At 44.2% G+C, this 26,679-nt stretch overlaps 1 protein-coding gene across 6 annotated transcripts in view; it reads left to right on the top strand.

Annotated features, from left to right (window-relative positions):
• Nucleotides 1–7,790: 7,790 nt before the first annotated feature.
• Nucleotides 7,791–26,679, top strand: part of CHST15 (carbohydrate sulfotransferase 15) — a 46,230-nt gene continuing 27,341 nt past the window's right edge. Inside the window, exons 1-3 of one of the 6 annotated variants that reach the window (XM_085582936.1) lie at nucleotides 7,791–7,842; nucleotides 25,702–25,835; nucleotides 25,940–26,165. The gene's annotated coding sequence lies outside the window, so the exon portion shown is untranslated. Of the gene's footprint in view, nucleotides 9,930–21,630; nucleotides 25,836–25,889; nucleotides 26,166–26,679 lie in introns of those variants that run through there. The other 5 variants (XM_085582934.1, XM_085582933.1, XM_021526366.3 and 2 more) reach the window with 5 other exon arrangements.

The following is a 26,679-nucleotide window of genomic DNA, read 5'->3' as shown; positions in this document are numbered from 1 at the left end:
AGAAACTGTTTCTCTCTGCTGAGCCTCTGGAGAGATGAACATTAAAGGTCTCAAGCTAGACATGTGAATATTCTCCCTTAAGTGCTTATTATTATTCCCATTTTGCAGGTGGGTGAACTGGAAAGGACAGGACTGTGCTAAATTAAGCGAGCTGCCCGCACTGGTTAGGCTCCCTCTCTGCTCCCTCATAAAACTCCTGGAAATGTCTACGAGAGAAAAGAATGTAAAGCTGCATAAATCTCCAGGGGAATATGTTTAGGTTGTAAAAATACAGAGACAGTATGGAAATACCTCCAAGTGCTCTGGGAATATATGGTGAGTCATGAGCACTGTATATTAAATGGTCAACGCTTCTCCAACAGAAGCAATTCCTCATGCGAGACCACAGGAGTCACAGGAGCTGGCTTTGCCCCAAACTGCCTGATTCAGCAAGATAGCAGCAGTGTGCAGAAACCCTGCTCTGATGTTTCAGCTTTTAGGCACTGGGAAAAAGGAGAAACTGAGATTTTTGATGGATTCAAGCGTGGCAGGGTTTTAACTGTATGAGTAGGAAGTTACCAGAAAAATAAAATGCAGTGAGAATAGATAATCACAGAATGTTTTGAGTTGGAGGGGATCTTAAAGCTCATCTCATCCAGCCCCCAACACCTTCCACTAGACCAAATTGCTCAATATAATTATTGTATGAAGTACATCCCTCCCATGCTATTTCTTCTGTCTTCTCATTTTTCTGCCATCTCTGGCATTCTTCCTAAACCCAGAATTCAGTTTGCAATCGTGTAGTCATTAAAAATTATCATCTAAGAAAGTGTTTATCAGCTCTATCATTGCAGGTGCACTGGAAGAATGATTGCAAATTAAAATGGCTTTGTAACAAGGCCTGAGCTAGCAAAAAAGGGGGAAAAGAAAGGCAGAAAAAAGGTATATTAATTTTCCTGAAATTAGAAGATAGAATAACACTCGCAGGAAACATTTATCATTATGTCAGCAAGGAGGTTATGTGATAGATCTTTTTAATAATGGTTTTCATAACTTTGAAGGTAAAAACAGTTGGTCTATCTTGGTACTTTTCATAGAACATCTAACAAGTTAAATTACTTTATTTGTGTATATAAAATGAAGGCTAATACAGCAAAAGTAGGCTTGGAAATTAATCTCTGCAGAGATTAATGATGGGGCAGGGCCCATCCTCTGCTCCTGAAGGAAAAATCAGGATGGCACAGGTTATGTCTAAACAAGTAGACCCCACAAAATCAGCATTAACAAATCAGCCTTGGTACTTGAAATATTTATAAATTATGGCTAAAATAAGCATTTTTTCCTCAGCACTATGAGATGTTTGCCCAGAATGTAAATAATTTTTAAGGAAAGATTCATATGTGCACGCACACGACTTGTATATAAATGTGCTTCATGCCACAAGCTGTTTTATTAATTCCTGAGCCACTGTTGAAGGCTGGGGTTTGCAAGGAACTTCATGAATGAAGAGGGAAAAGACTGGGGTATGTAGGGAAAGGAGCCTATAAAATGCAGTTAATCTGCTTTTTTTTCTGAAGGTAGACAGAAGGGTAAAAATCACTGAAGGAAACAAGGCACACATATAATACAAGCACTCATTAGAACACATCCATGATCAAATTTTAAGTGCTTCATTTTGAATTCAAAGGCTGGAGGAGGAGTAATAAATGACGTGAAAGTGAAAACTCAGGGCATTGGAGTGTGCATGAAAAGGCTCAGTGACCTTAAATTCCCAACCAATTCAGGGACCAAATGTGGGAACACAAAATAGATCTGGAGAGCCACAGTTTGTGTATGGGACAGAAAAGGAAAATATTCTGTAAGAACTAAACAGATCCAGGAGAAGCAGCCTTCCCTCCTTATCCACCAGAGCAACGTGAAACCACGGGGATGTTCAGATGGGAAAAGAGGAACCAGGAACAGAAAAATCCTCCTGACTCCAGAGTGTGCCTTGAATCAAAACCAGGCATGGTGGGGACACAGAAGCCACCTGATCATCTTAGCAGATCTGAGAAGTCTTAGAGCATCTTTCATCATTTAATCTGCTGCTCAGCTATCTCAAGCTCTTCATTATTCAAAGCTCAAAAGCAGTGCGGATTTCTATTTTTTTTTTAAAATATTTTATTAAAGCAAACCATTTAAACAGAGCTTGAAGCAACCTGATGTCCAGCTCTGGGCTGCTGCCTCTCTCAGTTTTGCCACTGCTGTGATGAGCCCTTGGGTGCTGTCACCTCTCTGGAGCTGTCACATGTGAGCTGCTCCTGGTGCCAATCTGAACCTATTTCCAGCTGTCTTCTGGTTCATAACTCCTGCTCCATATCCCTTCAGAGGCTCCCAGAGCTGTGCATGCAGCAGCTTTCAAAGCTTTGCCTGCCCTGGGAATCACAAACACAGAAGCAGCAGGTATTCACAGGCTCCAAGGCTTCTCGTTGCACGTGGTGCCACGAAAGAATTATAGTAATTCTGAGCACTGAACCTTTTAAATTCTATTTTAATTGATTCCAGGCTACCTCACAACTCCAGCATATTGTTAAATCAGTGGTGGATGAAAGTAGCAGGAGGTAACATCTTCTGCATTGCTGCAGGGAGAGCGTATCTAAAACAAGGCAGTAAATCCTGGGTGCCTCATTGCCAGAGAGATGCAGACAAATTGGAAGAAATTCATAAGAAGAGTAATAAAAATGATTAAAGGTCGGAAAAGACTGAGTTATGAGTGAAGATTAAAGGAACTTAATATGCATCACTTGGCTAAATGATGACTGAGAGGGGAATGATACCCTTCAACAAGTACTTGGAGGGCGTAGAGATCACTGATAAAAGGAACTCTTGAGGGTGCCGAAGGACACACAGCTCAGGATGAAAGGATGGCATCAGGAAAAAGGCAGCTAAAATCTAAAAATCATTAAAATCTAACAGACCATTTGTGGGAAACCAGATTCTGCCACATTTACCTAATCAAGTTTCAGTTTTAATTTTTGCCTGTTCCAGGGACAAAGGCATTGACTTCAATTAAAGGCTGAGCATGAATTCCCAGAGGCATTCCAATGATGTGCACACCAAGAGGAATAATTCCCAGCCCAAGTTGGGAAAACAGCAAAAAACGGCATTCAGAGTATCTGAAGGTTGATATACCCTTTACTCAGAGTTGAAGGATGAACAAGATATGAAATTAGTGATGTGAATGTGCCTGTTGCCAGGATACCAGGGGCAAAATGAGAGTAATAATGCATTTCTTTAAAATATACACATTCCATTAATTCCAGTGAGAATTACACCAATATTTTAACGGGAGAGCAGACAACTAAGAATAGCAAATCTCCCTGCAATTTTCTCACAGCGCCAACTCACAGCCTTGGAGTTGGGAGAAGAGCTGAAATAATCTCTGGGGGTGCTGGAGGGCTGTGGCTGCACATCCTAAACCCAGCCTGCATCCACCGGGATGGGAAATCCGCCTGGAATTAGGCTGAGCTGCGGCTCTGCTCAGCGCTGAGCCCTCGAGCTCTTAAATACAACATCCGTAGCACCTGGTGGTTTTCCAGGCTCACTGCACGGAAACTCCCGGCTGGATTTCCAGGGTTTTTTTAACCCAGGAAGTTGTTTGCTTCCAGCTCCAGCACACCTCTGCCTTCCCTGAGAAAGGGGAGTCCTGCAGGTGTCCCCCGGGGAAGGTGGCAGGTCCCTTTGCTCATGGTATGTCGGAATCTGTGGTATTGATGATTCTGAAATTGTAAAAAGTCTCTGTCTCTCTGCCCCACAGCCAAAGAAGTCATAATTGGTCTGTGCTGGTTTCCAGGTTGTTTATTCTGTTGATCTCTCACATGTTCTGCTGCCCTGCCCAGCTCTGTCCTGCAGGGCAGCGTGTGGGGCTCTGCCCTCAGTGGGATGTGACAAACATTAAATACCAGAAACTCCCTGGGCTGGATTTACAAGAACGTGCCAATATCTGTCACCTACGTTGGACAGTGTGTCCCCAGCCTGAACCAACAGAAAAATGCCAACACCACAGTGACACATGGAGGGCATGAAGAAGGAGAAAAAGGACAAGGCACACCCAATTTCCTCCATCTTGTCCCCTTTGGAGCCCTCATCTAGAATCCTAAAATTTTACTTTTGCACCCGTGCCACACTTAATTATTACTGATATCAAACACTCAGAGCTTGTAATTCATCCTGTAAGACTGAAAACTCTTTTCCATGGCCAGAGATCACAGCCAGTGTCTCTGGGGGCTCTGTCCAGGGGGGTTCCTGAGCCCTGCCAGGGTCCCAGACCTGCCAGAGCAGCCAGAGGGAAGCTCTGGATTCCCACAATGGCACAAAGGGGATGGAGATGTTTTGGGGAAGTTTTGATCTTTTCCTGTCACTGCCCGCCTCCATTCCTGATGGAATTAGGATTTGATGTAAGGATATTACTCTGTGCTGGCACCCTGCAGCAGCATCCCTTGAGAAGGGCTTTGGGAAGCCCTGCCTGGGGATGGAGGTCATGGGAAAAGGGCTCCCCAAAAGCAGCTGGAGTGGGAAGCAAAATCCTCCTCGGTCCTTGCGGGCAATGAACTCCTTCCTCTGCTTTATGAGTTTGGGAGGGAGGAAGCACAAAGCAGAAACATCTGCATTTCTAAGCCCCCTCTGTGAGAATAACCCAGAGATGCTGATGCTGGAAGAGGCACGTGGAGGAACAGCAGCCCTTTCCCAGGATTAGCATCGCATCACAGCAGTGCTCCGAGGACACAATCTGATTTATTTAGCCCAGAGTTAAATCTGGCTATAAATGCACAGCTCTGCTACTGGCAAACATAGCCACTGGACCTGTCCACCAGATTTCTGCCCCAAACCATAGCCAGCAGCAAGGAGAAAGGACTCACATGGTTAAAAAATCACCTTTTAAATTCACAGGTTTGCACCACTAATTGCGGGCCTGCTTTTCAACACTGCTAAAGGACTCGCCCATTTTTTTCACCACATAAGCCTGCTCAGAGCTAAGAAATATGTACAAACTTGTTTCAAAAGTGGGATGATTCTTCATATGTTGCAGAGTAAGCATGGCAACCAGCAGAAATCAGATTTACAGAGGTGGAGGTCAGGACCTTTCTTTTTATGAAAACCAATCTAGTCAGAGATAGCTCCACTATAATTTCTATATCGAAACTTCTTCATTTCCTTCCTCTTTGAACTCTGCATCATGAGAATTAAAGGTCAGTCTTAGCTTTTAGATTTTTAGGCTGTTTATTCTGATTTTCCTTCCTCTGGCAATCATTGCAAGAACATGTAGTGACAGGACAAGGTAATGGATTCAAACTGACAAAGGGCAGGGTTAGATGGGATATTAGAAAAAAAATTCTTCCCTGTGTGGGTGGTGAGGCCTTGGCACAGGGTGCCCAGAGAAGCTGTGGCTGTCTCATCCCTGGAAGTGTTTAAGGATGGGTTGGACAGGGCTTGGAGCTGCCTGGGACAGTGGAAGGTGTCCCTGCCCATGGCAGGAGGTGGCATTGGATGGGCTTTAAAGTCCCTCCAGTGCAAACCATTCTTTGTTTCTGTGTTTTTCCTGGTAACACTGTTCCTGGAGAGGGATTTATTATGCTATTAAAGTTTGTGTTTTCCTCCCCATCTCTCCAGGTGACGCTGAAGACAGTCTGTAAGTGTGTGTGAGATGGGCAGACTCAGCCTTTATGGAGTGCCTGGAAGTTTCAGCTACCACGTGTGGAAAACACCACCAAGATTTCTACTCCAGCTGCTGCTTGGTGAGGAATAATGTAAACAGAGACTTCCCCAGGGAACTAAGATCTTGTTTTCATGACAGCTTCTTTGATTTTTTTGTTATTTAAAAATACAGAAAAAGGAAGGGAGTGTAATTACACAGAAATCTGGCTAAGGATAATTGCTATTCAGAGCATCCCACGAGGCCAAAAAAGGCCTTGGAGGGCAGCATATTTAACTCAGAACAGAAATGCTGAATATGTGTGAGTATTTTATAAATCACAGGTGTCACCTTGTTAGGGTCTTTATTCTGGGTGTTTTTTTTCCCTAAAAACCAGGTGAGATTCAGATGTGACCTGAACAGAAATCCACATGTGGTGCTGTAGGAAATGTGTGCATGCGTGACTTTTAAAAGTTTTTTGAAATTTTTATATGGTCTTACAGGTGTGCCATCACCTGCTTAAAATCGTTAATTTGTTTGGCTCCCAATCAGAGCTGTGTAATTTATAAACTTCTGCTTTGCATTTTACTATTAAGGTACATATGGTTTCACTGCAAAACACATTCCCACAGAGCTGTGTGAGTTTTAGATGCTTCTGAAAGTTAAAACCAAAGATGGGCTTGATCACAAAAGCAAGTACTAAAATAGAGAATTCACTCTTCTTTCATGTTCAGCTTGTGCTTCTTCACTTCAAACTCTTAGAAATATTATTGCTGAGCATTAAACATGTGGATTTAAGCTTACCAGTGTAAGGAGGGAAATATGAAGAGTTTCCCTTTTGATAATATTGGCTTTGCAAGTGTTGCATTAAACCTTTGAGGGAAATGTCATGCGCTGCATCTCAGAAGGGATGTGTGTGTGTCACAGATTTAATAACCAGACTATACATTTAACCATATATTTATCATCATAGAACCATAGAAGAGTTTGGGGGGGGGAGGGACCTTAAAAACCATCTTGTTGCAATGCTCCTGCCATGGGCAGGGTCACCTTCCACTATCCCAGGCTGCTCCAAGCCAAATCTGCCCTTGGACACTCCCAGAGACCCAGGGGCAGCCAGAGCTTCTCTGGGCACCCTGTGCCAGGGCCTCCCGACCCTCACAAGGAAGAATTCCTTCTTAAAATTTAATCCCAGCTTGCCCTCTGACAGTTTAACAGTTTGTAGGTATATTCACTGTACACATAAACAAGCAAACATAAATAAATGTATAGGTATGATCTCTTGTTTGAGAACAAACTTTGCATTCAACTGAGTAGAAGATTTTGGATCCTTAGCCACGTTTTGCTGTTGCCATTCCAAGCCCGGAGCAGGGCAGAGGATGCTGCCTGCAGCCTGCCAGGTGTGCAGCAGGGCAGGTCTGACTCTGCAGCCTGGGCAGCACCCGAGCCGTGCCGTGAGTCCTCGGGCTGACCTTTGCCGGCACACCCGGATTCGGGATTCGGGACAGCCCGAATTCCTGTCGGACGGCTCAGGAGGAGCCCATCTCCTTCTCGGTTCTCTCGATCCATGCCCCGCAGCTGCCGCGGGCGGTTCTTGGAGTCCGGGATGCCCGGGGGATGCTCGGGGGATGTCCGGGGAATGCCTGGGGGATGCTCGGGGGATGTCCGGGGGATGCTCGGGGGATGTCCGGGGGATGCTCGGGCGATGCTCGGGGGATGCTCGGGGGGATGCTCGGGGGATGTCCAGGGGATGCTCGGGGGATGCTCGGGGGGATGCTCGGGGGATGTCCAGGGGATGCTCGGGGGATGCTCGGGGGGATGCTCGGGCGATGTCCGGGGGATGCTCGGGCGATGTCCGGGGGATGCCTGGGGGATGCTCGGGGATGCCCCGCATCCCACCCCGGGGGTTCCGCGGCACATTCCCCGCTCTGCTCGCACCCCATCCCCGCACCCCCATCCGCGGGGGTCCCCCCACGCCCCGGGGAGCGGCGGGGCAAGCCGAGCGGCTGCACTCCGCCTCCCGGGCTGCGCAGCGCGGCCGGGGAGCGGTGGGGCTGCTCCCTCCCCCTTCTTCCTCCTCCTCCTCCTCCTCCTCCTCCTCCTCCTCTCCTCCTCGTCCTCCGCCCCCCTCCCCCAGGGCAGAGCCGGCGGAGGCAGCGGGCGCGGGGCAGAGCAGAGCAGAGGCGGAGGAGGTAGGAGCGCGGGGATGGGATGGGATGGAATGGGATGGGATGGGATGGGATGAGATGGGATGGGACGGGATGAGATGGGCGCTGCGGGAAGGCGGGGGGGTCCCCAGGCCGCGTCTCCCCAAGTTTGCACTTCGCGGCAAGTTGGGCAGCGGCAGCCGCGGGGGCAGCCCGGGCTCGGCACGGCTCGGCACGGCTCGGCTCGGCTCGGCTCGGGGCACACGGGACTGTCCCCGCTGCCGGCGGGCTGCGGCACCCGGGCTCTCCCAGGGCATGCCCGCAGCCGCGGCAGGAGCGGGGGAAGGCTCGGGAGCGGCTCCGGCTCCGCGGGGACAGCGCGGCCGCGGATGCTGCGGCGGGCTCGGGGCTCGGGGCTCGGGGCTCGGGGCTCGGGGCTCGGGGCTCGGGGCTCGGGGCTCGGTGCTCGGGGCTCGGGGCTCGGGGCTCGGGGCTCGGGGCTCGGCGCTCGGGGCTCGGCGCTCGGGAGGGCTCACGCTCGTACCGGGCTTTCCCGAACCAGCCCTTCAGTCCCGGCAGCGCATCCCACCTGGGACCCAGCGGGCGGGGATGCTGCCGCTCGCTGTGAATATTTTTGGGTGAAGAGGGGGATTTCTTAAACGCAAGCTGTTGGCTGTTAAAAATAGCTTCATAGCTGCTGAGAACGCCGGCAAGGTTCAGTGACGGGTTATTATGGTCACAGTCTGTTAGGCAACAATTCACCAGCTGAACTTTGGCGGTCTCATATATGGGCTTCTCTTTTTCTTCTTCTTCCTTTTTTAAATTTTTTTTTATTTTTATTTTCCTCTGCTGCTTCATTGTAATACTACAGCTGTACTCTGCTTAGGCACAAACTGATTTGTAGGTTAATAGGATATGTGAGAGTATTGCTTGGAGGGTGCATCCAAACGCCTAACAAACTCTCAGATTTGGAATTTTTTTAAAAAATTATTTCATTTATTCTATCATTCTGTGACCTAAAGTCCCCTTCACAGTGACTTCCTTGCATATGACATCAAAATGGTTTCACTTCTTGAATTGTTAGCTGGACCAAAAGCCCATCATCATCATCATCTCCTGTAGAACAAACACATTTTTATGTGATTTGAGACTTAAAAGAAAAAGCAGAGTGACTAGCTGGGCACATCACAGATTAAATCTCAAAGTTTGCTGGAACTGTTCATGAAAAATAAATATTTTTAAGGTTTAACTGCAAATCGTACGGGCTCACTTGGATAAACAAACACCTGATTGAACAGCACTGCACTTGATACTGACTGGGGACTGCTTGATCTTTGGCAGAGAGGGAAATTTCCACCAATAAAACCAAATGGACATGAACCATACATATATATATATATTTATATCTGTGCTATTTGTAGACATAGATATGTTTTTATATACAGTCACTCACAAGGAGTAAATCTCACCTAAAACCAGCAAACACTAAAGGGGTAGCTGCCTCGAAACCTCTTTTTGCCAGTGATTAAAATGTTGTCACACGTCTCGTGCCCTGAGAGCTTCCCTGCTGCTGCTGCTGGTGCCATTTCACTCTTGGGCATTGAGTCAAAGGATTCATCTGGCTCTTCACGTGCCAAAAGAAAGAAAATCAATTTGAATGCAGAAAGGAGGAAACTACTTGTATGAAGATTTAATAGTGAAACTGCCTTCTTTCTTTCCTTTTTTTTTAATTTTTTTTTTTTTAATAGCACTTAGATCCTGTGTCTGTGAGTTGCAGCTGTGGTGTAGTTCTGAAATCAATAGCAAAATAGTTTTATGGTTCAGATTTTGTCATAGGAGGACTAATCTCAAATTCAGAGTGTTTTATTTGGTGGTTTGTAACAGGAACTTGATCAAACAGTGGAGATTTACATTGCAAAGCACTTAATTCCACTAATGCAATGGAAGGCAATAATGGATTTTTATCTTAATTGCTAAACTAAAAGCAGGTATCTGGAAATCATATAAATGAGAAGGTGAAGCAGACTCGCATATTTGAATTATTTCATGTGGTTGAAGGGGAAGGAGGAAGGTGTGTAATCCAGCAGCAGCATGAACAAGGATAGGATTATGTATCCAGAGATGCAAATAAGGTACTGTTTATGTCCTATTTTAATATTGTTTTAAGCAACCTGTGGCTAGAGCTCTGTGAGAATGGGGAGTTTCAGTGCTCAAAGCTTTTGTTGGCAGCCCAGGTGATCTCAGTGTTTCTGAACGTGGTTTTAAGGAGGGGCTGGTACTAAAGCACCTCTCAAAGCATTGGTTTGTGTTGAAGATCAAGTGGGATGGCAGCAAACTCTGCCAAGGATTTCTTGTGGAATTCCTCTACTGACTAGGAAGGGAATCCTTCCTATTATAAACTACTTTTCCTACACTGATTTCTTCCTTATATGTCCACAGAGCAAAATCTCACTATTGTAGCTCAGGGTTGTGTCACCATTGGGTGACACAATTTCTCCAGAGGTGAGCTGGCAGCAGAGGGCTGATCTCACCTAAATGACACGTGGATTTAGGAACTTGCAACACCCAACTGTGCTTCTCTTCCAGCACAGATGCATCACTTAGGTGAGGAAAAGCCATGACATAAACAGACACTGATATCCCCCTCTCCCTCCTAATTGCCCCTCCAGTTAATGTATAGTCATAAATTCCAATGAAATGTGCTCTTAAATCACTCAGTGCTGCTCTGGGTACTTGCCTGATGTAGAACACTGTTTCAAACATCTCAGAGGGTTTGCAGAAGATGCATCTTGATTTGAACTGGGCTCATTAATTGCTGGTTTTAGAGTCCCATTTTCCTCTTTAACCCCTGTTTTCCTCCATACATCCCACAGGGAGGAGCAGTTCTAAATTCCCACCACACTCCTTGGCTGGAGTTATTTTGCTCAGCTAGAATAATCCAAAGTGCTGTGGAAAAGTATGGTAGATTTCCAATAAGAGAGCATTTTTTTCACCACTTTCCCTCACAGATCAGCACTTCTTATTTATTTTTGATTTTTAGTGAAGTGCCCAGCTTTGCTTGCTGACCAAGTGAGGTGTCAGATCTGGAGTCTAAACACAGCTATTCAGGGGAAGGGATCTGTAACCTCCTGCAAGTTCTTGTTTTGAAGCAGCCTAAATTGCACCCATCTCTCCACTTACACTGCAATTTCGCTAAAATTGTAGATGATCTTGAGCTTTGCTGACCTGCTCTCTTAAAAATTTGTGTGGCTGCCTGTTTATCTGACAGAAAATGGGTTGTGTTTGTCTCCATGGCCTGCTGGGTTGTGTTTCCTGGGCTCAAAGACATTATTACAATTCTGTCCTGGTGCCTGGGTTGGGTTTTTACAGGCAAGGGAAGCTCCCGAGGAGGTGGAGAGCCTTGCAATGGGAGCACTGTAATCCTTTGATTACACAGCTGTGCCTGACATGCCACTAAACAGCACTTTAGGGGCAAGCAGTTAATGTAGCTTTTCCATGGAATATTTATTAATTTATGTTACACCTGGTTTCCAGCAGCTGTTGAACGTGGCTTGTAAGCTTTAGATTTAAGGAGCATCCTCTGAAGGGAGAGAGGCTGCTGATGCCTTGCAAGAGGAAAGAGAAGGAAAAATGTTGTCCTGATGGGGCTGGTGGCTGATGGCAGGGACAGGCAGCTGTGGGGAGGATGAGAGGCATGGTGAGGTGGTGGATGAGGATAAGAGCGAGGGACCCTTGGCGCACTCTGTCCCAGCCTCTGTCCCCTCTGGTGGCAGCACAAGACAGAGTCAAACTGGTTTGTGTGGGAAGGGAACTTGAAGCTCATCCAGTTACAACCCTGACACCTCCCACTGTCCCAGGTTGCTCCAAACCCATCCAGCCTGGCCTTGAATACTTCCAGGGTTCCAGGGGCAGCCACAGCTTCTCTGGGCACTCTGTATCAGGGCCCCACCACCCTCACAATATTCTTTCCAATATCCCATCTAAGCCTGGCCTCTGTCACTTTGAAGCCATTCATCTTCTCCCGTCACTCCATCCCTTGTCCAAAATCTCTCTCCAGCTCTCCTGGAGCGGCTCTAAAGTCTCCCTGGAACCTTCTCTTCCCCGGGCTGAACACCCCCACCCTCAGCCATTCCCGGCAGGATTGATGCTCTGACCTGGAGCACTTCTCCTTCACCAACCCTCCAGCTCCTTTCCCATTCCCAGAGCCACTTTCCCCAACTCCCACAAGAGCCTGAAACACTCATTTCCCAAACCTCAGCACCTGCTGCTGTTGCAGCATTTCTGAGAGAGAGAGATCATGATTTATGTTTGGAATGAGATTTGAGTTACTCCAGCCTAGCCCTCAGATCTGGGCCTTGTGAGGCCTTCCAGCCTCTGACACAGTTAGAAATTAAGAGTTTGTGGCACAGATAGAAATTAAGAGTTTGTGGCAGAGTTAGAAATTAAGAGTTTGTGGCAGAGTTAGAAATTAAGAGTTTGTGGCACAGATAGAAATTAAGAGTTTGTGGCGCAGTTAGAAATTAAGAGTTTGTGGCGCAGTTAGAAATTAAGAGTTTGTGGCACAGATAGAAATTAAGAGTTTGTGGCGCAGTTAGAAATTGTATTCAGGTGTGATGGGGAGCACTGGCCTGTCTGGGTTGAAGTAGTATAGGTTTATAGTGTGAGGTTTAGGCCACCTTAAGACAAAGATAAACAATGTTAGCATGACAATCAGAGTGCCTTTGTAAACTGTAAACTATATAGAAATGTATATAAACTGCCATCTTCTCTCTAATAAATGGAGAACGTTGCATTAATCATATTGGCTGGATGGGTGTTCTGTCCTGTCCAGCTTTCCTGTCTTATGAGGACCCTGGCTTCAGGCTGCTGCTTTCCTTCTGTCCTTGCCAAGAAATGAGGTTGCCCACCTCGACTCCAGACACGTTTTTGGAGCTCCTGGCAGTGGGACCCTTCCCCTGTTGGTTTGCTGCAAGCAGCCCCTGCAGCCTTGGGGATGGTGGCTGCCTCCTGTGCCATGGGATTCCTTGGAAAAGGAACCCAATTCCCTGGAGAACTGGTGGTTTGGAGTAGCAAGGGAGCAACCCAGGCTGTCATTTGTTTATATACCAAGCAGCACCAGATATTCTCTACACAATATTCTAAAACTCACTATGCCGTGATTTACTCACCAAATAAGCACAGCTTTTTATAAATAAATGGAGTTTTAGGCCAACTGTATCTGAGGTGGGTTGTTCCTCACTGTAAAAGGTGCAGATGTGTACCTAAATAGCAAAATACTCAAACTGACATTTTCCATTTGCTTCACGCCTTCCAGTAGGAAAAAATAAGTTTCACAAGGAGATATCTTTTTCCTGCAGAAAAACCTTGATTTTCAGTGTGGGTGAATGTACCCTGCTATCTAGCCATAAAGTTAGAAAAACTGATGAGAGTGAAAAAGGCTTTTGTATTATTATATTTTCCTTTGGGTTTGCATTTATTGGTGTTTGGCTTAAATATGATAAGTTTGAGTTAGACTTGTAACTTCTCAGGATTGCATGGAGTAGAGGGAATGTAATTTCTTTCAAATAAGTCATTGAGCTGCAGGTGAGTTTGAGCTGGGAAGAACTCTGAGGTCAGACAAGAGTGAAGATAAAATGTAAAGTTCAAAGTCATACAGAGGAAACAAGATATGACTGCTTTGAAAAATGAAAAACTCTACAAGATACAATGACAAAAAAAAAAAAAAAAAAAAAGATTTATGTGCAGCATGTGTACTTAGGAGATGGAAGAAGCCTCACAGTGTTGAAAGAGTGCCCTGAGGATGGGCAGCACATGGATGTGAGTCTGTAATATTGGATGGTTTGCCCAATTCCAGGTCTTGGAACAGTGTGGAGAAAAACCACTTAATTAAAGTGCTTTAGAACTGGCACCAAATGAGTAGTGAGATACCAATAGGAGAGACCTCAGGGGAAAAAAAAGTAGCAGAAATTAGGATTCTGCAGAGTTTTGCCCATAATTTGGAGGAAATGGAGGGCCCAGTGTCAACCTTGCTGTGTCTAAATTGGGATATAATGGTCTGAGTGCCAGAATTTATTAATCCAAAGAAAAAGGACTCCTTGACTGGGGCAGCCAGGAGGTTTGTCTGTGTAAAGCTAGAAATAGGAGGAAGTGGAGAAGGATGGTTTAATAGTTTATTAGGAGAATGTATCACATAATGAGATGGGTTTGCCTGCAGGCCCAGCTCCTCACAGGGGAGCTTCATCTCCTGAAAATTCTTTAGCAGCTCTTAAAACCAACACTTCCTTGCAAGCCAGTCAAATACCTTATCTAATATTCCTTCCCAGCCTCTTGGATTTTGGCTGCTTTTTAGCTGTAATTTGTCTTTTTTGCTCAGCTCTGTAGATATTAGATAATGTTAAACAGATATCGGTAATGTTAAGTAAGTTGAATGGATAATGAATCTCAAATTTTTAAGTTCATCATTTTGCATTTCACTGTGTTAGGCTGGTGATTAGGCTCCTGCTCATGTCTTCCACTCCTTCCTAGTGCATTTTTAGGGCTGCTGCTGTGCAGCTCATCCTTGGGATTGCTGAAACCTGAGGACATTTCCTGGGGCTGCTTCTGGGAAGGATTTTGGGCGTTGCTGCTGCACTGGGATCGGAGCAGGTTTTGAACGTGTCCATCAGGTGAGGAACCCGTGCCCAGGTGATTCCAGGGAAGGAATGCTGGTTCACTCTGTGAGATTCACACCTTCAGGATCAGGGTTCCTCTGCCTGCTTGGTGTCTCCCTGGAGCTCTGGGCTGGGATAACACCCAGACATCTGCGTTGTAACTGCATCCATTGCAAGCCATAAAAATTCAGATAAAAACCCTGCTGCGCCTTAAAGACTGCCAATAGGAACTGCAGCATGGGATGCAGTGATGGGCTGTTAATTTAAGAAGACAAAAACATGTTCTTGAGCACTCCAGCATGGAGTACTACAGCTTTATGCCCTGAGCGACTCATCGGAGCTGTTCGGAAAGTAAATAATTCAGATGAAAAGTTTCATCAATTATAAAGCTCTGAAAACATTTTCTCAGCTTCAGGATTAACTTGCCTGAGGATCAGATAAGGATAAATCAGAATGAAACCACTATTGCACCTGACACTTAGTATTAGAATTACTTTGCAAGGCTATTTATACCATCTTTAAAACAAGAAATGAGACGTGAGAGGTAAGCAGAAGAGAAGAGTGGAATCTGAGCTGATCCTCTCACCAAGGAAAAAGGAAATAAAAATTTGTCTGGCATCAGGTGATTTTAAATAGGGAAGTTTTTAACCCCTCAGAGTAGATTTTTGAGCATTGCTGGATGTAAAATTTCATTGCAAAATTTTACAGCAGAGTAAATGCAATCTAGATTGGTATCCATGAAAGTCCCCTGTGGATTTATCTGGCATTAGGCTGGACAGGAGTAATTCACCTTTTGGGTTTCAGTGGTGCGAGGGGGACCAGAAACACTGTGGGAGTGGGAACAATTTCCAGTTGTTTTGGAAGAATTCAGAGCCCTGTGCTCACCAAGGAGTGCAGCAAGGCTGGAAAATTTGGGTAACCCTCCAGAGCTTGTCAGGGAGCAGCTTTTGCCTGGAGTCAATAACTCTCTCAGATGGTTCCACTCACCTGCTGCTCATTCCTGCTTCAGCTGTACAGATTGAGCATCCTCCTGGTTTAGCATCAGAGTTAGAATGTTGCAGTAACTCATTTTGGTGTAATACAGGGGAATGCATAAAAACCTCTGCTGAGTTTTGATAGTGTTTTCCTGTAATGATACCCATTAAGTGAGTGTAGTAATCTCTCCAGTTTTCCATTTTTTTTTTTGTCTTGCTGTGCTGGTACATTGGATAATAAATGTAAAAAAAAAGCCCTAAAAATGTGCCATGAAAATGCTGATAAATATGTAAATACCAGCAGTATTTTTTTTTTTTTACTATTACATTTCCTACAAGCTAAAGCTTTCCAAAAGTGCAAAATAAACAGGCACTTTATGACAATTAATATTTATGCATTAAAAACATGCCTGTTGCTGAAACAAGAGCATCCCATCCATCATTACTAAACATTTTACAGTGCACCTTTCTGTATTTTGAAAGATAGCAAATAATTCCCAGATAGCAAATATCATTAAGTTGCATTTAACAAAAAACTTGGAAGGTTTCAAATGAGATAACATAAACTCTGTGCTCATTCCAAACTGCAATTCTCTGGATGAACCTCTGCCTTCATTAAAGTCACTGAGATGTCTTCCTGCTGACTTCAGCATGCCAGCATTTCAAAAAATAAATTGAAATGGGATCTTTAAAAGTTTTCTTCTTGATGAGTGGCTGGAGCTAAAGCCATTCAGCTGTGCTTTTGTGTGCATATGTTATTTAGCTCAGCCAGGAGGTCTCGAGGTGCAGATAATGTCTGGTGGGGATGAGGGAATGTGAGCAGGAAATAATATTTCCCTTTGAAATAATCCATCAGTAGCTGTGCTATCCCAGAGGCCCCTTTTAATGGAGATCCTGCAGATGTGGAGCCCCCTTTTCAGTGCTGAGGGGAGCCAACCATGCAGGTGGACATTCCTCTTAAGGACATTAAACCTTAAAAGTGATGGAAAAGCCCCAAAGTCCAACTCTTTATTTATTGCACTGCTGCAGGGCACACGTGCAGCCCTCAGACAGGGCTTTGGGGACATTTTTAGCTTTGTCCTTTTGGCATCAGGGGTTTCTATGCAGCAGTTGAATAGGAGGAAGGAATAAATTTGATTTAGCCATGTCAAGCTGAAAATGAAGTTCCTCCTTGCACATCCTTCGAGGAACCCTCCATGGTCTGGATTTAGCTGCCATCCGCTCCATTTTTACTGGTATATTTTTGGACTTCCTCTGCTGATAAATATTTAGAGTCTGTTTATCTTTCATCTCATTTCTGTTACATAGTGCTTACAGATATTTTTTTTTTCCCTCCATAAATACTTATTACTGCAGAAAACGGTGTTGCAAGCCTTGATATTGCAGTGCCAGCAATTTTATGATTTTAATTGAGGCTGGCTGACAGTACTTCTATTAATTATCCAGGAGAGGCTTATGGCTTTCTAAAAGAGGAGTGTGTTTCTGGCTGGAGGAGTTTGAAGGGGAGTTGTAATTGCTTTATGTCTGGAGTGCAGGTTTAGGTGCAGGAGGCTTGGCTGGATTAAATGTGGCCATTGGTGAGGATCAATAAAGCATGAAAAGGGGAAAAGCTGTTTCAAATTTGTAAAAGTTGTAGCCACCAGGATTCTGCTAAACTCAGAATGAAAAATGCAGCTGTTTCTTTTGGGTTTAATTAAAATCCAATAAAAGACAATTCAGAGACACCTAAGTTGATATTAATTACTTTGGGCATGTGAATAATTGGAGCAGGTAAAGGATTTCTTTCACAAAATTCTGCAAAGCTTTTTCTTACAGCCTGGCTCTATGTGATTTTTACTGTCAAGCTAAATCTTAGTGCTCTTTTCCTGTGCCTTCCAAATTCCTTTGTGGAGTTTTGTTTTTCCTGATGTGAATATGACAGTCCCACTTTAATTGGATAACAGCAGTTGTCATCCTGCAAGAGGGATTGTGATGCCCCGGGGCCTCAGAAGTAGCTGCATGAAAATAAATAAATAAAACATCTGAAAAGCTTTGCTAAGAAGCAGTAAATTTAAAAACTGATTTGGTTAACAGCATTGAAATGAGGTTCCTTATTCTATTACAGCATAAAACCACCAGATGTCACTTATTTTGTGCACCACTCTTTTGGGGAGAAGCATGTCCTTGGCATGGAAAAGATTAAAACAAAAAAGGACAACTAACTTTAAGTGGTTTTGTTTCTGTTTGTGTTTCTAACTGGCAACTGTCCTCCTTGATAAATATTTTCATCTTAAAATAGATAATATAAACTCATTTCTCACAGATCAGACAGACTTGCATTTTTTATGAGCCTTAAATGTCAGCAGTGCCATTTTGAGGTTCGATCTTTAAGAAAATAATTAATAGGCTTACTCCATTTTCAGAAAGGGGAATGTACGTTTTACATTAGGATAGGAGGGTTTTATTTTTATGAACTGTTCTATCATTAAAGACACCTCAGTCAATGGCTCACACAGATATTCATCTTCAGCCAAGTTAAAAGCAGTGGGGGGAGTTTTAAAGCCATACAGAAGGTGGAAGTCCTTGTGGAGAGGGAAAGGGATAATTCTGAATTCAGAGACCAACATCTGCTTCTGGAGTGGAGAGGCTCATCCTCAGGGTTCAAAGGCTTCAAGGAGAAGTGGAGCAATGGGGAGTGGGGATATGTCCACAAAGAGGAAAAATCCTAATGCAAAGCTGGATTTCCTGGCTTGGATGGGCATGGCCAGTGTCAGGGAGCTGGAGGAGGTGACAATTCCCCACCAGTGACAGCCAGCAAAGGGCTCCTTGTCCTGGCTGTGTCCTGTTCCACTGTGGGTTTTCACTCCCATTACCAGAGATGCCAAATTGAGAGTTTCACACCCTCTTTCAGCACCCTGGTATCATAACCCTTGTGCTCATTCATTTTGTGGCCTGTACTCAAAGGCACTACCATTAAAAAGAGGAAATTTAATTTTCTGGACTTGAAACAGAAAGATTGAAAATTTGTTTTCCTGGAGGATAATGGTTAGTGATTTCCCCCCCATCACCCCAGTGGTAGTACTGTAGTTTGTTTTTACATTTTAAAAATGTCTCCTCCCTCAGATTTCAGCTTGGGATGGAGTCCTACTCACTCTGTGGATCTCATGCAGGTTGGAGGATGTAAATCCACAGCTCTGAGTGAATGATGTGAGAGTTCCTCTCCAAATAATTTTCCATTTCATTCCTCAGGAGCAGCTGTGCTGAAAGGCTACCTGCCTTCATTTTTCATCAGAGGTGAAAAATGTACTCTAGCATGGCATTCTCTAGCTGGAGGCAGGGTACAGGACACATTTCCCCCTCCCTTTTCCCTCTGTGCTTCAGCAAAAATAGAGGTGAGCAAAACACCCCTTAACTAATAGAAACAGCCTTGGCTTCTAAATGCAGCGAATTTGTATTTTAGCACCTCATATGAAACCAATTACATTAATGAGGGCTCCAGTTCTTAACTGGGGGTTGTTTATGACAGGGAGGGTTTCATTTCCTACTGCAGGTCTTGCACCATTGCTCCTGAAAGTGCCATCTGCCAGCTTTGGACCCAAAAATGCTCCCTGCCACTATTGTGCAGGGAGATTCTGGCACAGCTCTGGGATGGGGAGCATGATTGCAGCTTGGGAGGCTGGGAAAATTCACTTTCTCTGTCTGTTGAGCTTATGAAAGGCTGAAATTCATTCTGTTTAATATGGTTACTGGGGGAAAGTCAGAGTCCATGCTGTCTGCCTTGGTTTATTTAGAAATTGGATTGCTGGTGGCTTTCTGTCTTGTGAAGCACATATCTGAATTTCATTCAAAATCCCTCAATTCCCAGGTAATGGGATTTTGGATGGTGAGTTAGGAGATCTAGGTTTTTCCTGGACTCCTATTGTGTTAGTCCAAATGAAATTACAGGTGAGACATGTCAGAACTCTGTCATTTTGTCACCCAGAGGTGGAACAGCACCTTTGAAAAGCACTCTGAGATCTGATGTTGGGAGTTCCACACCCTTCCTGGACCATAACCCAACCCCAAGACACATTTGAGTGCACTCTGCCTGAGGCTCCTGAGCAGGGCATGAATGGCTACAGCTGCATTTTCTCATTTAATTAGTTTTCACCTTGGGCAGAAGCATCTCTGTAAAAACACTGATAAAATAATACACATTGTATTTAATTCTTCATGTTTGGATAAAACATTTTGCCTGTCCCAGATCAGTTTTGTTGGCCCTATATAAGTAACCTAAAGGAGGAATAGTAAGCATAACATTAAATGCAAGTTTTCATATGCAAAGAAAGAAACCTCTATAATTGTAAGGCTTCATTCTGATTTGCTATTCTTTTCAAAGTGTAATTTAAACCACTGAGCCATTCAATAATGAAGAAACTGAGGTGTGTTATCAGCATATGATAATGAGAAGAACTGTGGAATTTTTGGGATTTATAGGTTGTTCTGAACTTCTGCGGTCACTTCACTTATTTGATTATAAACGGTTTGGATGCTGAAGGCATTTTCCAGGATTTAAACATGCAGGAAAAACTTCAAATTAAATCAAATTATCAGTGATGAGACTTATTTCTCTCCTGCACCTAGGATGGGTGCTGTAGAATGCCTGATTTTCCACATATTGGTGAAGTAACTGCTGTAAAAGGAGCAGGACTTGGTTATTCACATGGAAAAATTGTAGAGTCAGAGCATGGTTTGGGTTGGGAGGGACTTTAAAGCTCATCTCATTCCAGCCCTTCCACTACCCCAGGCTGCTCCAAGGCTCGTCCAACCTTTCATTTTTGTCCAGGAGGGCCAGAGGAACCCATCCCTGACTGCCTTCCCTTGTGGACTCTGGTGTGGAGCTCTGCAGAGCAGGAGCTGCTCTCCTCAGGCATGTTGGAGGTGCACCAGGGGATCACCACACTCCAGCTTCCACCTTCCCCTTGACAGCAGCAGCAGAGATGAGCTCCTGGAGTAATTCTTTGGCCAGAGTCTGAAACTGTCTTGTTCTCCAAAATCCTCGGTGGGGTGCTGTGCAAAATGAAGAAACCCGTATCAAATCTAGGACTGCTTCTAATCTTAAAATTAAAAAAAAAAAAAATAGAAATACAAAAGAGAGGAAAAAAAGAGTTTTTCAGAGGTTTTCATGGCAGGGCCACCAAAGCAGGCAAAAACTCAACCAAAACAACCAGTGTGGCTTCAGACTCAGGAGGGCTCTCCCAGCTGGATGGCAGTGCTGGGGTGGTGATCATGGTTCAGTGCTGAAGGTGATGCCTTGTGCAGGCTGCCCTAGAACAGAGGCTAAACAGAGTCACAGAACAAAGCAGGGATTTATTCAAGGATCTCCTCATGGATCCACCTTGGGCTGCACAAGAGCCCAGCCAGGGCTGCACCCAAATGACCCAAAATGGTCCCAAAATGCACGAGCGCTCCCGGGGCTCTCCCTGGGATCAGTTCTGCTCCATTGGCACCTTGGAGTTCATTGTCCCATTCCAGCTCCAGCCCAGGCAGTCCCACCCTGCTTGTTTTTCTCTCTCCAGCCCACGCTGTTTGTGCTCCTGGGCTGAGGTTTGGATCATTTGTCCTTGGTGCCCAGCTGGAGCAGGAATTGTTTTGTGTCCCTGCTCTGTGCAGAGAGCTCAGCATCCCCTGATGTGAAGCTCAGACCCACACACTAAAGCAGCAGAGAATCTGAAAAATAGAAAAGCTGAAACCTGAGGCATCAAAGGTGGCAGCTTGAGGCTGATGGATGGACTCAGTGATCCTAAGGGTCTTTTCCAGCCTTAACAATTCTCTGATCAGGCTGCTGAATTCACACTGGAGCAGTTGCTCTTGAAGCCAGGACAAGCCAGAGCTGCTGGGGTGTCTTTGGACATCTCCTGTAGAGGACATAAAGCAGGATGGAGAGGCTGCGGTGTCCAGAACTGCTCCAGCCCAGCTGCTGAGTCACATTCCCAAAGATTTGATGGAATGTGTGGCATTTCTTGGCATTTTGTTGCATGTTGCTGTCTTTAGCTATGGGCATGGAGTGATCTTTGCAGGAGACAATGATTGATACAGCTGGTGGTGGCACTTGCTGTGCCTTTTAAACACCGTTCTTGAGGGTGGAAATTTTTAAGGAAGCTGAGCATGGGGCAGCTTCTACAATGCCTTATTCCCAAAACCATGCAGCTCCTCAGCATTAGTGATAGGACAGCTGAGGGTAGAGCTGCTTTTCACATTTCTCTGGATCTGAGGCACCAACAGAAGTGTTTCCTCTTGCAGCTTGATTCATCAGTTGGGCTGAGCTCTTCTGCTGACCAATACAGATATCTTTTTCTCCACAGATATCTGCACATAATATGAATATCTTATTTATCATTGTTTCATTGTGGCCAGGTGTCACTTTTGAGAAATGAGCATTGCATTCCTCGAAGCTTGAGTCCTCACTTACCTGACAAGGCTTTAGGGGTTTTCCTCATTTATTATGTAGGCTATATAGCAGTGCTTAGAAGGAATAAATGGGCTTGGAAGCCATCTCTTCCAGCCCAAGACACCCTGGGAAGCTTTTATGTAAGTGTAGTCTTTGCTGCAGAAATAGTTTAAGGCACTTCTAATTTATTTCACATTAAAAACATCCCCTCCAAATGTATCTGTATGCTCTTGATGCCATCTTAGTCTCCTGCATGTTTGAGAGCTTTGAATGCATTAACAGCCTAAACCAAGTTATTACATTAATCTCATGAAATCAAAGATTCATATCTTTGACTCAAGGTAAACACCATCAGCAATAGAGAAGTTTAACATATGGAAATGTGTTTCAAAACTTGGGAAGCATTTTTGCTGGAGATTTTTTTGTTAGATATGTTAATTCTGCTTAAGTTGGAGTTTGCAAGTTCCTGCAAAGTATTTTGTGGGATGTATTCTGGAGATGCTTCTAGTACTTTGCAGTTTTATAATGTTAACAGTTTCAGTCTTTCTGCATTAGAAACTGAGCTTTTTGGGTTATCATTAACAGTCATGCATCTGTTCTTGAAAATCTGGCTGCCAACTGCAGTTGATGGAATTTGTGTCACTTCAGATTCCCTGTGTGATTTGCCTCAGTGAAGGATTTATTTCAAGCCGTGGAACCCGAGCTCAGAACTCGTGTTGGTGCCATTTCAGCTGCAATGTCCTGTCGCGACTCCGCATCCTCCTCTGTTTGTCTGGAACCAAATACATCAACAAGCACTGCTGTTTAAAAATAAAACCTCATTTTACCTCCCACTGTTCACTTTTGTGCTCTGCTGCCTCCAGGGACACGGGGGTTTTCATGGCAGCGAGAGCTTCTGGCTGGAGCAGAACATTTGGGAGCAGTTGTTCTCCCTTTCTCCTTAGAACTCTGGGCTGTCTCGGGAGATGCTCTTACCCCACAGAGCAGGGCTTGGAGCATCCTGGTCCTAGGCACCCCAGTGTAGCTCCCAAAATGTGCTCAGGTAGGATCAGTAAAGATCTGAATGAGGCACATGTGCTGTCTCAGATCCCCACCAAGGGTGGGCTTTGCCTTCTCAATGTCTCACTTCAAAACATTAAAAGGTGAATTTTGACCCTTCTGCAGTTGAAGCAGAGGGAGAGTGGAAGGTTAGTTTGGGACAGTTTCCCAATAACAGAAGTTAAGTAATTAACATATCCATTGGAAAAAAAAAAAAAGTCTCTTGGAGCATTTGCCTTGGGTTTCTTCTGCCCACAAATAAAGACCATCTAGTCTGCTAAGCTAAATGTTGTCTTTATATTGCAGAAAATGTTGCAGAAGAGGCATGGTGTGACGGAATGCATGCCAAATTTCTCTTGGTACATTCATCATTATGCAGAGTTGGGGTTTTGGTTTGCTTTTCTAATTTCTTTTTCCCCTTGGTTTCTTTTCGTGGAGATTGAGTAAAGAACATTCTCAGATTTTTTTCTTGTTTGTTTACAGTCTGGAGGCCAGCTAAGTGCAGTGTAAGGCATGAAAAGGTATTTGTGGTTGTGTTCTTTCCAAGTGGAAAACAAGCACAGAGAAGCCAGACACAGGAGAAACCTGCAGGAATTGAGAGTCAAGTCAATGGAGTCAACGGTTCAGTGGCTGAGGATCAGATTTTCTTGTTATTGTCCTGGATATTACAATATTTACTCACTGGGTTCCATGGGTAGCATGGAATTTTTTCCCTTTTGTTATGACTGTTGTAAACTGGGGGCTTTGTGCAGTTGCAAAATTCCTGGGCTGGGTTTTGCCCTGTTATGAGAACAGCACCAAGAGCTGGGATATTTCTGAGAGGCTGGTGACAGAGTGCAGCACATCCTCTCTCCTCCACTCATGGAAGTTAAGAGATTTGAACTCCTTTGAAGCTTGTGATAGAAATCTTGTTCTTTAGATGTGATGATGTAGAGATAGGAGAGGACAATCATGAGAGTTTAATCCATTATCAAATGACTTCAGCTTCCACACCAAGTGTGTGCTCTGCCAACCACACACACCTCAAAGCCTGGGGTGCAGAGCTGCAGAAATATCTTCAGAATGATGGGATCTTAAAAAATGTTTAATAAACATGTATTACACTTTTGTGTAGTTAAAAAGCACAGACTACAGAGGAGTGAGTGCTGGAGCCTTTGATGAAACACTTAGGAATAGTGGTAGGAGTCTTTGGAAGTAAATGTTGCTTGACTTCTGCAGAATAAACACTTTTTTAGGATGTTAGAAGCAGTATAATGATATTATATCAAAAAGGGTTTGCTTAATTAGGTGTAGCCAGCAGTTACCTGCAAGAATTTTATCTGGTGATATTTTAGAGATAACTAATTAGAAATTTCTTGAGAACACTTTGAGCTTTCTTGGGTTTTCCACTTTGGACTCTGACTCTGCTGCACTTTGTAATGAACAAAGTGCTTTCTTGGTTAATGGACTGAGGTTTATCTAATGTGTCATTGCTTAAAGAATTAAAGTTGTTGAACATTTAGAAAAGTTACTACTAAGCTTGGAACAGAGTTGGGTTCTTTTAAAGTGCTGAAACAAAGCCCCAGTTGTGATTTGGCATCAATGAATAGTTTGAGTTGAGTAATTTTTGTTTGAATTTACAAGAAACTTTAATGACAGACTCTAATGCTGAGTTTGTCTTTTCAGGATGCAGCTGTGTATGTTTCCTTTCACCCACTCAGCACTAGATGAAAGATGAAATGCCCTATTCATGAAAAAGCACTTACATGGTACTTATGTACAGATGAGATATGTTTTTCCATCCATTTCAATACATGTCTCACAGAGAAGGCACCATATATGAGTCACAACAAAAAGAATTCAGATGACTCTGTTAAGATAGTAAAGTTTATGGAGAAAATTCGGCTTGGGGGTGGAGGAAAATCCCTTCTCAGCCACTAAAAATCAAATGAGCAGCTGCGAGCATTTACGTTGCTCTAGAATTGCCATAACTGTATTGTGTTTAAAGCAAAGTTAAACCTCATAGAAAGGGTCCCCTTTCAGAAAAACTGCTTGTATATGAAGTGTGAAGGTGTATCAGATGAATTCCAGTAGATACCATTTGGTTGCATTATTGCATGCAAAACCATTTTACCACAGCATGAGATAAACAGCCACCGGAGGCATTAAGTGATGCAAATTCTATTTATTCCAGACAATGTTATTCATCCCTCAAAAGCAGCCTTAAATTAGCAGCTGATCTCTCACAAGCCACAGGATTTAGCAATTTGAGCTGCATACCCCTTGCAAAGTGGTAGAAAGTATTAGAGATCAGATGGTGGATGGAATATGTTCCTCGCTTTAAATCAACCTGAGGTAGCAGCTGCTAAAATCAAGGAAAACCAAGGAAAATCAAATGAGTAAAAGGAACAAGATGGCAATCAGAGTAACTCATAACTGTGAGTTATACCCACTATTTTGCAGCATGTCAAGGCTGAAAAAGCTTGGCAGGACTTTGGAAATACTCTCAGAACATTTTTCCCCCACGTGCTGGTTCTGGACCAGTAATCAATGCAAGAGACAAAGAGCTGGGCTTAAAATAACCCTTCAGCACTGACAGATCCCTTCCTGCAAATCCAACTGTGCTGCACCAGCTCTCCTCCTCTCCCTTGGGTAAGAGTCAGCTGCCACACCGACTGTGAAGGTTTATTTTCTTTTGCACAGTGAAGTGATTCCACTATCCCAGGTTGCTCCAAGCCCCATCCAACCTGGCCCTGAACACTTCCAGGGATGGGGAATCCACAGCTTTTTCTGGTGTTGAGGTAGGGTGATGGAATCACAGTGCTGTGCTCACCTAACTGGGCTCTGCATCCAGGGAAAGCCTCGTGTTTCTATGGAGGAAGCTGCTCCAGAAGAGCTGTTGGAGTAAATTGCAGCAATATCTTTCCAGAGAGTGAATGAAGCAGCTTTGGGAGCCTGACATTAAACAGGATTCACAGGAAGAAACAGGTAACTACAAAACAGCTGGGGCTGAGACGCCAGCTCTAACACCAGACTGATTCTTTGCCTTGGGTGTTTGCTGAAGATAAACACTTATTTATTTCTGATTACAGCCTGACTGCAGGGCGTATGAGAGCTGTATTTAGAGATGATATTTTTTTCCCTCTTGCCAACCCCCAAACCTCTTCAGTTTGTTTGATAAAAATAACTGCAGTGAAAGAGCTTCATAACAGATTCAGCCTTCGTGCTCTGTGGTTCCCTGTTGCACTCGCACTCAGAACAGGAATTTGGCTGATTTGTGGGATGAGAGTGGGATGTATTCCTTGAAAGAGCAGGCAGGTAAGAATTTCTATTACTGTAAATTATCGTGAGGTGCAGTGTTGGAAATGAAATTTCAGCAGCTGCTTGGTCTTATTAAAAATGCAATGCAAACATTTATGGCAAGACCAGCCTTATCATATTCACTTTCTGCACCTGAAGTTGTATTTCAGGTGATCCCCATGCCTTCCCAGGGAGCTCTTAGCCTATTTTTTTCCCCCATATAACAAAAGAAAGTACATAGACCAAATTTAGACTGAACAATTCTCACGGATATGAAATCATTGCATGAATTGTTTGACCTTCTACATCTGTTTTTATTTAATTTTGGCATTGGTGTCTCTCTGGACATTTAAGTAGGTGCACTTTTTCTTAGGAAGTGGTAAAAGTTAACTCCCAATGGCATCAGTACTTTAATCTGGCTCTTGGTGGATCGATCATTTTAATGAGGGACTGGCTGGTTTTTGTTAAATAGATGCAATTTCTGGTTGTATTCTGAATGTCAGAACTTTCTAATCTGGCTCCAGATTTTTGG

Source organism: Lonchura striata, chromosome 6 (genome assembly GCF_050655825.1).
Source record: "Lonchura striata isolate lonStrDom1 chromosome 6, ASM5065582v1, whole genome shotgun sequence".
In the NCBI taxonomy this organism is placed as follows: domain Eukaryota; kingdom Metazoa; phylum Chordata; class Aves; order Passeriformes; family Estrildidae; genus Lonchura; species Lonchura striata.
This window is presented reverse-complemented; position numbering and strand designations above follow the sequence as displayed.